The sequence below is a fragment of the Protopterus annectens genome, chromosome 12.part0 (genome assembly GCF_019279795.1).
Source record: "Protopterus annectens isolate FY-2018-M chromosome 12.part0, PAN1.0, whole genome shotgun sequence".
NCBI classification, from domain to species: Eukaryota; Metazoa; Chordata; order Ceratodontiformes; family Protopteridae; genus Protopterus; species Protopterus annectens.
Window position 1 is genome coordinate 650,879,772 of NC_056746.1, and position 12,906 is coordinate 650,892,677.

Genomic DNA, 12,906 nt, shown 5'->3' on the forward strand with positions numbered 1-12,906 from the left:
GTGTTCTGTAAGTTAGCAATGGAGCTGGATGTAGTATGACAGTATCCATTATGCCCTGCATCAGCCTTGACACCACCTGCTCTGTCCTCAGCAATCTCTATGGCAGTCTTTCTGCAGGGGGGTGACGATGGTCATCCTGCAGGAGGTGACCTGGAAGTGCTGTTGCAGCCTATGGTGCTGCTTCTGTGGTGTGTATGGGGGTGTAGACTCCATGTCTGGGAGTGTCACAAGATGGATCCTGTTGTGTCATCCAATAGGAGATGGAAGGACTTGTGACAGCTGTGGTGAACCAGTAGCTGGACTCAGAGACTGGCATACTGAAGCATGTCCTTGTGCTACTTATACAGCTGTGTGACTCCATAAGTAGAATGTCTTGGTGCTGCTACTTGAAGATTCACACAGCTGCTGGGCTCTGTTCATTGGAGCACCAGTGGCTGGATACAACCATGAGGTGGTCACAGAGATGACTGACTTCTGGTTGGGTTCATGCTGTGCAGCCTGGCAGGTGGTTCTGACTCTACCCTATCCACCTTCATGGTGCTCCACTTCCTTTTCTCTCAATCCCATCCCTGGTTTGTTGCTCATTTTTTTCCATCACCAGGTGATCTGCCTCTGTCCAGCTGCATCTTTGTTGTCCTCTTTATAAGTCAGCACCTTCCCTATTTGTCTTTGTAATTTATATCTGTTTGTCTGTACCTGCTGCTATACCTATACCTTTCTTCTTACACCTTTTCCAGGCTATCTTTTCACTGTACCCAACCTAAGAAAATAAAGGGTGCCTGTCCCACAAAAAATAAATGCTCTTTCTCATCCACTCCAGAAACCTTTTCCCCTTCCTCTCTCTGCAGGGTTTCCCTTGTTACTCTTCTTCCTTTCTTACTGTCCTATCCATTCCTTTCTTTCTTATCTGTATTATAAAAGCGGTACAGGCTTTGCTGTGTAGCCCTTGTCTGGGCTGTTAGCTGTGCCCATGTTGCAAGACAGCTGTGTGACATTACATTCATGGACATGCATCATTGTGGATGACCTATGTGCATGCCACTGTACTGAGGTTGTGCGACCCACATTTGCATAGTCCATGTCTCAGAACAACATATACTATTTTCACCAGTGATGAGTCTCCTCACACATCTCTTGGCTCACCATGCCTACACTAAGTTGCTGCTTAATTAATTTGCATACTTAACCCCCATTGGGCTAGATTGTACTTCTTTGGTAGCACAATTCTTACTATACAGCTGCATTACTATTTTTTTCTGAATCCCAGCCTATATTATTTACTTTACAGGTTATATCTTTATTTCCATATTTTTTTAAAAAAAAATACTTACATAAAAAGAAAATTGTGATTTATTTCAGAAATGGTTTTCCCAGAATTCTGGTAAACTCGTATAACACAAAGAAGGAAGAGATAAGGTACTGCATATCAAAACACCAGTAGGTAACCACAGCTGCTTTATCTATTTATAATTCTTTGTATGCAATTCTTTTTTTAGGAGTATAACGTTTGAAACACATTATCATTTATTTATTAGCTGCACTAAACTGGTGCAGTTACATATCACAAAACTGACATTTTTTGAAAGAAGTCATTGTTCAGACTTTGTGAAGCACACAAGGGATTTGAATTTATAATCCCAAATCAAGTCTAAGCTCTCCTGTTTTGGACATGCATATGCACAGATGTGTACTGTTGGTATTTTGAACAATGGCATATTCAGATTTTAGCATCCAACGTGGATTTCCTTTTCCTGTTTGAAAATGAGTAGCAAACATCTAAACCCACCTCTTGTTTAAAAGCACCATGGTATAGAGGACAGCAATAAAATGGGTTTATTTATTGAGATCAGGTGATGAAGTTACTAGTTAGGGAGGTGGTAATAATCCACTGCTATCAGCTTGCCCATCCTGGATGACAGAGAAGATGCTAGGTCAACTGTATGAGTACCAATCAGTAGCACAAGTTGATAACTGCAGCATGAATGGCCAGCTGGTGAATGCCTAGCCCTGCTAAGCAGTCTGTAACACTGTAGCCAGGGTTCAACTTGTTGAAGCAGGCACCATCCCAGCATTGTAAGCTTTGCGTTAGGACATAGCACAATAGCTGCTACAGAGATAGGGTTAATGCATACAAAAAAAAAATTCTTAACCAGGCCACAGCTGACAGGCAGATGGCTCCTGACTCTCAGCTCGTCCCAATGGTAGGATGATGGAACAAAAGGACCAGTGTTGGTCATGCTAGGTTAAATGGTCAAGGTTGATGAGACAAATATAACAATTCATAAAACTCATCTCTGATTTTAATGATTTAACAATTTTAGGGCTGTTTCTTGTTGAGTCTGCTGGATAAGCTGCAATCCCTAACACTGGAGGTCCACAGTAGTGAGCTGCCCAGCTCATCCTGGTAAGGCCTGGTACAGTCTTAATCATAACTGATCAGGAAAAAGAGCAAACAATAAGTTCACTGGTCCACTAACGTGGTATTTATTTTATTCTGAATTTGTTAACTGGTTAGGTGCTCTGATCCTGGTACCACTGTCAGCCACGGCACAAGCCAAAGGCAAACATTCAGTGAAAGAAATGCAAGACTATATATATATATATATATATATATATATATATATATATATATATATATATATATATATATATATATAGATAGATAGACATATATATATATATATATATATATATATATAGATAGATATATCCAGATACAGATTCTTAGTTTTAGCACTTGAATTTGCTTATTCATGATCAGCACTTGTTCAGAACTTGTAAGCACTAAATTGAGGCAATAGAGAAATTGCCTCATGTACACAGACAACCCTCTCATCCTACCACCCAACACTACAACCTGTGAGAGATGCACTTATCTAGCCAAACTGGAGGTAAAGCACTCTCCAATCAAGACTGAACTTGACAGTCAAGAGGAGAAGGAAAACACTTGCACCACACCATACTCATCACATAGTCTCACTAAATCTACACCACCAAAATCCACACATAGAAACACAAAAACATTTGCAGAGGCTCTCAATAATAATCTGCTCAAACAACAGAGACCTCCAAAGCAGAAATGCAAGCAACCTCCACCCCCAACACAACCCAAATGACACATAGCCCACAGACTCACTGTGCCACTCAACCACAGCCAGTAAGGCAAAACAATGTACCCAACACACTAGTCATAGGTGACTCTATAGTCAGGCACACTGATGTCCCACTCACCAGGCTAAACAAGGAGAAGGTTACTGTCAGCTGCCTGTCGGGTGCCAGGATCCGCCACATAACCCACACACTCAGGTCACTCCACAACAAGTACAAATATGGCTCTGTCATTGTCCATGTTGGTGTGAACGACCTGAGACGTACCTCCCTGGACTACATGAAAAGAGACATGGAATAGCTCTCCGATCTTGTAGCCCAGGCAGGTATGACCCTAGCCCTGAGTAGCATTCTGCCATCACCCAGAATGATGCCACAGTACAAGGACAAAATGATTGACTTCAACAATTGGCTAAGCTTCTGGTGCCATTCTAAAGGGATCCAGTATATGTCTGCCTGGGATGACATGGTCGACAGACCACGATGCTTTGCCAGAGATGGCCTGCACCTGTCACCCCTGGGATTCCGGATACTGGCTAAGGTTCTTGCCGTCCCTATAGTGCCTTTTTTAGGCAAGGTTCAAATGACATATTCACCACCATAACAGGAACAGGCAAGCAAAAACTGAGGATGATGTACTCAATGCTATAAGTCTAAATCTCAAAATGCACTCACTCAAGGCACTCCTTAAAATGGAGAACATTGATATGTGTGACTGAGACCTGGTTCAAGGCTCAAGAGAGCACCCCTGCACTACGAGGCTATAACCAATACAACACTTTTCGGCCATGTAACCTGGACCAGAACACCAAAGGCAGAGGTGTGTCCATATTCATTAAGGATATCCACACCTCCAGGCTAGTTACTCAGCATAATGCAGCCGAGGTTATCCAAGTGCAACTAACACTGGGCAAAACTGCAATCCAAATTGTAGCTTGCTACAGATCACCCACCATGCCCCAGGATTTCCACTCCTCTTTTCTTGATGTACTGGAAAATATTAGGGTTCAACCAAACACCCTAATAATGGGCAATTTCAACTACCCCACCATTAACTGGGAAAACTACTCATGTACCAACTCCTTCACTCAACGCTTTCTGGAATTCATAAATTCCAATGCCCTGGATCAACTTATCCACACCCCCACCAGGGGCAACAATATCCTAGATCTAGTCATTACCAACATGAGTGACCGGTGTTCCACATCTGAAGTCAACGCCTCATTGGTCCGATCCAACCATAAGCTAATTACCCTAGATATCCACATCCTGCCCCCACCCCCCCATTAAGGAAACCATGGTAAAAAATGTCTCCAAAGCCAACTTCATGCTTCTTAAGACAGAAGTGCTGAACTTCATGACACCCATGCAGATAGACAATACAGTTACAACTACTGAATCCTACACAATTGCACTTTATAAGCACTTACATGAGTGCATGGATCGTGCTTTCCCAAACAGAACCAAGACACTATCCTCCAAAAAAAGGAAGCCAATCTGGTGGTCCCCTGCCATAAACAAACTGTACAAAAGAAAGAAGAAACTGTTGCAAAAGAGAGTAAAATCTCATGAGTGGAGGAGCTCCCTGGTCAGCCTCAGTAAGAAGCTGCAATTCCTGATGAAATCCTCCAAAGCTAGTTACCAAAATCAAAATCGCCACTGATTCTAAAGACAACCGCAAAGCATTCTATAGCTATGTCAGGAATCTCAGTGGCAACACTCAGATCTGCTCTGTGTTACAGCACAATGGCACTAAATATACAGACCCAACTGATATTGCCAACATCCTGGCAAATAGGTTCAGTGCACTGCTAACTTTAACCCCACCATCTCACCCCTTGAAGAGCCCATCTCTATACCGAAAGAATGCAAAGTTCCTGTAATTATGGCTGCACAGGTAAAAACCACACTCTCCAAAGCCAAGAACACAGCATCCATGGGACCAGACAACATCCCATGCTGCGTTCTACATGAACTATACAATGAACTGGCACCCCACCTAAGTGCCATTTTCAATCATAGCCTCACCTCAGGCTTTGTGCCTGCTGAATGGCGCACAGCGACGGTTATCCCACTCCACAAGGGGGAGCTACCATGGACCCCCAGAACTACTGCCCCATTAGCCTGATGAGTCTGGTCTGCAAGGCCATGGAATATATCATCATGGAACTTATAAACAAAGACATTGGTAATCTCCAAACTCTGGACCCCACCCAGTTCGGGTTTGTAAAAGGCAGATCATGTCTTCTAAACCTGATAGACATCTTTGAAGCAGTCACCAAAGCCATAGACAAGGGTAAGGTGGTTCACACAGCCTATCTAGATCTTGTCAAGGCTTTTGACACCATCCCCCACTCTGGAATTATAGATAAACTCACTAAACTAGGTATAAATACCTATGTCACAAGATGGGTTGCCAACTGGCTCACTGACAGAACTCACACTGAAAGTAGCAGACTCCAAATCCGACTTCACACCAGTGACAAGTGGAGTACCACAGGGTTCAGTCCTGGGTCCTCTCCTGTTTGGTATCTACATATCTGAAGTATAGTCTAGCACAGAAGGTCTTTGGCTAATGAAGTTCGCAGATGCCTGCAAACTAGGATCCATAATCGAAACTCCTAATGATGTGGACATCCTACAAAAGGGCATCACTGAGACAGATGCCTGGTGTCAAAGCAATGGCCTCAAGCTCAATGCTAAAAAGTGCATTGTCATCCCCTTTGGTAAAAACTCTGTACCCATGAACTACAACATAGTCGGTAGTATACTTAACACCAAAAGTGTGATAAGAGACCTTGGGACACAGGTGGACAGCAGTTTCTCCTTTGATAATCACATCGCCACAGTAGTCAGGAAATCCTTCTACATGGCACACCTCATCACAAAAGGTTTCTCATCCAGAAAAAAAGAGGTCATTGTTCCCCTCTACTCATCACTCATTAGACCCATTATAGAGTACAACACCCCTTTTGGTATGTACCTCACAAGACATCTACAACAACTGGAAAGGCCGCAGAAATACCTCACAAAGAAGATTACCAGCCTCAAACAGATGCCCCATGCAGACCGTCTCAAAAAACTCCAGCTTTACTCCATCGCATATCGCCTACTCAGAGGTGATCTCTGCCTAACATACAAAGCTATGTCAAACCCAGAGGTGTTGGACATGCTCCACTTAAAGAAATCCCAGTCCCTCCGAGCTACATGCTCTAGGGACCTAAACCTTGTCACCACAATAAACAGAACATGCTGGAGGGATAGATTCCTGTCCCAGAGACATCCCATACTCTGGAATAAACTTCCTATCTATATCAAACAAAGCTCCTCATTAGCACTCTTCAAGAAAAATCTTGATGATTGGATGGGAAATAGGAAATTCACCCTGGGGATCACCTTTATGGCTCTGCTCGACAGTGGCGCAGGAAAATAATTTTCTTGGGTGGCAAAAGCCAAGGTACCTTTTTGGCTGGGCTTGTATAGGCCTCAGGGCCGATAGCCTAGTACCTACCTATGAACCTATGAACCTATATATATATATATATATATATATATATATATATATATATATATATATATATATGTAGAGAGAGAGAGAGAGACATATAGATATATATAACTATAGATATAGATATTGCCTCAGTTATATGAAGATCACATCTTTTGTCATTATATGGTACATACTGAAATAGGAGTCAGTCATATTTAACCCTGTTCAGTCCACTGTCATAGAATGTTGAAAGTTATCTTAGACCTGCACATGCAGAGCCCTTGTATGGCTCTTGGTACACTACTTATAATTGATGCATCATTAGATATATTAATTCTTTCGTGGAAAGGGTGGTGTGTTACCTGACATGAAGGCTACAAGGTAGATGCATCCAATCACCTGGACAGCTAGACAGTTCCCAGCATGGTCCTAAATAGCTGCAATTATGATTACAACAGCATTAACACTTAAGGGTTTTAACATGACTGGATGTCATGTGTTTGCACTTGTCCATTTGTAATACGGCAAATGACATCTACTTATCGCAGCACAGATAAGTTGATGTACTAATGGGTGTGCATAGCCAGTGACAGTAGGGATATAAAGTACCTGTATGAATTAGGCACTAGCTACATAGGATGAGAATACAGCACATAAACTAATAACCTGTTTGCTACAAATAGGCGCAAGTATGCAGATGAGGGATTAAAGATGAGGTGTATCCTACTTTAGCTTGGCCAAACATTTATGCCCCAACTCAAGTGAATTGACAATGAACTATCTGTTAAAGCATATATAAATAATGTGTGTCATGTAAACTGGAGTTAGATCTGATGAAGCTCTGTTAAAGGTGAATGGACTCACCTATTTATTATTTTTTTTTTTTTTCAAAAAGAAACATCAATTTCTAAACAAGTCGTTAAGTGCTTGATTCCTTTGACGTCTAAACTGAGTCTGGCTACAGTTCATAGTTGTTTTTCCTGGTTTTAAGGAGACTCAGTCAACAACTCTGATGCTCAAGAATTACCAGTTTTCCGTATGACTCCCAAATATGGAACAAAGTTTAGAAGATTTAGAATCTTTGCTTGGAATTGTTTACATAAGTATTTTTATACCCCAAGTAGACTCCAAAGAATTTTTCCTCGGGTAGATATCAAATGTTGGAGGTGTGATGGGGAAGAAAGAGGTAACTGGAAACATATTTTGGGAGTGTAATGAGTTGGCATATTTTAACATTATTTCCCTGCAGAGTACTGTATTAGAAATACTGGGTGGCAATTTGATATAACTAAGGAAATTATTTGTTTCAGCTTTGATACAGAATCAGAATTGTCCAGACATACTAAGGCCTTGCTGACTCTATGGTGGCTGCCAAAAAAGCAATGACTAGAAAATGGAAATCAAAGTGCAAAACAGCTGTTCTAGAAGTAGTGAATATAATAACAGAGATAAAACAACTGGAAATGAGATCCTTAGAAAAGGATAGGAGCAAATTACATAGAAAAAATAGGAATTGTGGGAACAATACATGCAGAATAATGTTTTGGAGGAGGAATGAGATTTAAAAGAAGACAGGATTTGAATGAGCAATAGAATGATTGATTGAATGGATAAATTATAAATGATGTATAATGTTTGCAACCAAAAATATGTCAATATGATTTGTTTTCATTTATATAAATATATGATTGCCTATATCATAATGTCATAAGTGATAATATGTTTCTTGTTTAAAAAAAAGAATTAGCAGTTTTCCCTGTGGTTTAGTGTTTTTCTTTAAGGACAGGAGACATCTTACCCCATAAGGAAAACTATTGCACCTGACAATGAGATCTGTTTATCCTCTCTCTCTATCTCTCTCTCTCTCTATATATATATATATATATATATATATATATATATATATATATATATATATAGATAGATATAGATATGGATATTGATATAGTACATACACACACACGCATGCCCACATAAAAAAAAACTGAATTACAAGCAGTCATTCAGTAGGAGTAAAAATGTACAAACGAGGTACTCTGCTAAAACTCAGTCCCCCGAAGTTTGGTGCAGTCTTAATTGTAAGTGATAAAAAAATGCCAAATCATAAGTATGATGGACTATGATATGCTACTTTTTGCTGTAACTGAAAATTATTTCTTAACATTATGACAATTTCAGCAGAGCATATTGTTCAAACTATGGATTTCCTAAATAAATAGAATACATAAAGATAATGTGGCCTACATAGATGCTGTGTGCATTTCAAAATACTCATAATGGAAGCATTTCTTACTTTTTTTTTTTTTTATTTTCCTGCACATCTCTTTTTTCTGTTTTTTTTTTTTTTTTGCTGTAGTACTCATTTTGTCTTTAAATACAGGCTTAGTTGCAATGCCCACAGAGATGCATCCTGAAAACCTCTTTTTGGCACTCTTTTCCTATCTTTCCCTGCTATTGTCACATCCCTTTGAGGAAAACCATCATTTAGCATTATGGAATATTATTATCCTTCTGAAACCATAAATTATCAAAAATATGGGTAAGTTATACAAGTTGTAACTCTGCACATAGAAGGTACTGATCTTTTTGAGAATCTGATCCTTTCCCATGTGTATTAATAATACGTAAATAAAACCCCCAAAAAAACACTGGCTGCATATTTAAAATAAAGAAATAATTCTGTATGAAGACTATGTTATTTTGAAACAATGAATTATTTTTTTCCCTTAAGGAAGGGCTTAATTATTCAGCTGTGCATTGTACTTGTATTAAAAAAAAATCACTTTACTAAGGACATGTGATTAAAAGAGCAACTTAATTATGCCAAACTGCAGAAGTTCACAGGACAAAGTAGCAGAAAATTCCTAACTGAATGGGAAAAGATTTTTAAAGCTATAAAAAAACATGGCTTGGAGAACTGTTGCTACATATATTAATAGTTTCATAGTTTCATAGTATAGTACTAGGCTATCTGCCCTGGGTCATTTGTAAGCCTAGCCATAGTGATGTGGCTTTTGCCACCCCATGAAATGGTACAAAAAATGTACAGAATAAATTTAGAATACTGTGCCTCTGTCTAGTAGTGACACAATGAAGGTCCCCTTATATAATAGAATTAGTTTCCTGTGCCCCTGTCTAGCAGTGACACAGATGTGACCCCTGGGGTAAACTTACGATCTCCCATCCACTCATCAAGATTTCTCTTGAAGAGAGTCAGTGAGGGGCTCTGCCTAATACGAACTGGGATCTTGTTCCAAAGCATGGGAAGCCTCTGGGTTATGAATCTATCCCTCCAGCATGTCCTATTCATACTTGTGCCGAGGTTTAAGTCTTTAGTTCTCGTGGTCCTGATGGATTTGGATTTTTTGAGGTGGAGCATGTCCATCAGATCCTGATTGGACATGGCCTTGTACGTCAAGCAGAGATCACCTCTGTGCAGGCGGTATGCTACTGAATGGAGCTGAAGTTTCTTTAGTCTGGCAGAATAAGACATATGTTGGAGACCCTTGATCCTCTTGGTGAGGTACCTTTGTGGTCTCTCCAGCTATTGCAAATGCCGGGTGAGGTCCATACCAAATGGGGCATTGTACTCAATCATGGGTCTGATGAGGGAGGAGTATAGGGGTACAATGACATCCTTGGATCTGGGTGTGAATCCCTTCATGATGAGGTGTGCAAGGTAGAATGTTTTTCTAACCACTTTGGCAATGTGGGTGTCAAATGAGAGGTCACTGTCGACTTGGGTCCCTAGGTCTCTGATTACTTTTTCCGTACTCAGTGGGTTGCTGTCTATGTGATAATTTGTGGGTATTTTGTTTTTCCCAAAGGGGATGACTATACATTTTTTGGCATTTAGTTTAAGGCCGTGACTCTGGCACCAGTTGTCCGTTTCTGTGAGGCCTTTTTGTAGGATGTATGTGTCCGCTGGTGTATTGACTATGGCGCCTAGTTTGCAGTCATCTGCGAACTTTGTCAGCCACAACCCTCCCATGTTTGCTTTAACATCTGAGAAATAAATGCCGAACAAGAGGGATCCCAGGACAGATCCCTGTGGGACACCACTTGTGACTGGCTTTGAGTCTGACATTGCTCCAGCGATTTTAACTTTATGGGTTCTGTCCTTTAGCCAGTTTGCAACCCATCTAGTGACATAAGGGTTTACGTTTAAGCTGTTGAGCTTATCTATGATGCCTGATTGGGGTATTGTGTCGAAGGCCTTAGCCAAGTCCAGGTAGGCTGTATGGACTGCTTTGCCCACATCAATGGCTCTAGTGACTGTTTCGAAAAAGTCAACCAGGTTCAAAAGGCAGGATCTGCCCTTTACAAAGCCGAACTGGGTGGGGTCAAGTGTCTGTAGGTCCTCTATGTCTCTGTTTATGAGTTCCATAATGATTCTTTCCATAGCTTTGCAGACCAGGCTGGTTAAGCTTATGGGGCGGTAGTTCCCAGGGTCTGTAGAGGTACCCCCTTTGTGGAGTGGGACCACTGTTGCTGTATGCCAGTGTTCAGGTACATATCCTGAAGTAAGGCTAAGGTTAAATAGCATTTGTATGTGTGGGTTTAGCTCCTCTTGGAGTTCACATAACACGCAACCCGGGATACCGTCAGGTCCCATTGATGCTGTGTTTTTAGCTTTGTTTAGGGCAGTTCTTACCTCTCTGAGATGACAGGGAGAGTACATTCAGCTGGGATAAGTATTTCTTCTTTTGGGGGTGAGGGAGGGGAGAAATTTGCACTGAATCTGCCAGCCAGAATGTTAGCAATATATGTGGGTTCAGTGTATTTTTTGTTGTTGTGAACTAACTCTGAGCATATCTGAGGGTTTCCGCCCAGGTTTCTAACATAGCTGAAGAAGGCTTTGTGGTTATCTTTAGTGTCCTTAGCGATTTTTCTCTCAAAGTTGGTCTTGGATGTTTTTATGAGAGAACATAGTTTTCTGCTAATGTTGATCAGAGATGTCTTCCCTTCATGGGATTTTGCTCTGACGTGCAGTAGCTTCCTTCTTTTGTTATTCCATTTGTTAATGGCTGAAGTCCACCAGACAGGATGCTTGCCTTTGGTGGAGAGGGACTTGGATTTATTTGGGATTGCATGATCCATGCATTCTTGGAGATGTCCATAGAAAGCATTTGTGAAGGATTCGGCATTGTGGGATGTGGTATCCACTGGCACAGTGGGCTTAAAGGATACCATCTCAGTCTTAAGAAGAGTAAAGTCTGCTTTTGAGAAGTTTTTCACTGTGGTCTTTTGTGTTGGGGGTGGAGGTGGGATATGTATATCCAGGGTGATTAGTTTGTGGTCAGATCTCACTAGTGAGGGTATACTTCGGTGTGGAGCATTTTGTCCCCATGTTTGTGATGATCAGGTCTAGTATATTATCTCCCCTAGTGGGAGAGGTGACTAGTTGTTCCAGTGCATTTGAATTTATGAATTCCAGGAACCTTTGGGCTAGGGTATAAGGGCTAGAATAATGTACCCAATCTATGTTTGGGTAGTTGAAGTCTCCCAGTATGATGGTATTTTGTGATACATTCATATCCTCCAATGTCTTCAGGAAGGCTGAGTGGGGTTCCTGAGATTGGGAGGGTGGTCTGTAACATGCTACCAGTTGTATATCAGTTTTGCCTATGGTTAGTTGCACCTGTATGGTCTCTGATGCTTCATGTGTTGCTACTAACCTGGAGGTGTGGGTGTCCTGGATGAATATGGACACTCCCCCTCCCTTTGTGGTTCGGCCTGGGTTTTGGGGCCAAAAAAGCATGATACGAGGTATAGCCTGGTAGCACTGGGGTGCTCTCAGGAGCCTTGAACCAGGTTTCAGTTACTGCACAGACGTCGATGTTCTCCATGCTGAGGAGTGCATCGAGTGCCTGCATCTTGAGATTTCGACTTCTGGCGTTGAGCAGCATTACCCTTAGTTTTTTTCCATTTTTGTTTTCTAAGGAGGTGGGTTTGTCTTTTGAGCCTTGCCTAAAAAAGGCACTATGGGGATGGCAAGAGCCTTAGCCAATATCCAGAAGCCCAGTGGTGACAGGTGTAAGCCATCCCTTGCGAAGCAGCATGGCTTGTCCAACATGTCATCCCAGACAGACAGACATTGGATCCCCTTAGAATGACACCAGTACTTGAGCCAATTATTAAAGCTGATCATCTTGTTTTTGTATTGTGGTATCATTCTTGGTGAGGGCAAGATGCTGCTCAGGGTCAGGGTCATACCAGCCTGGGCTACATAATCGGAGAGCTCCTCTATGTCTCTTTTCATGTAGTCCAGGGAGGTACATCTCAGGTTATTCACGCCAGCATGGACA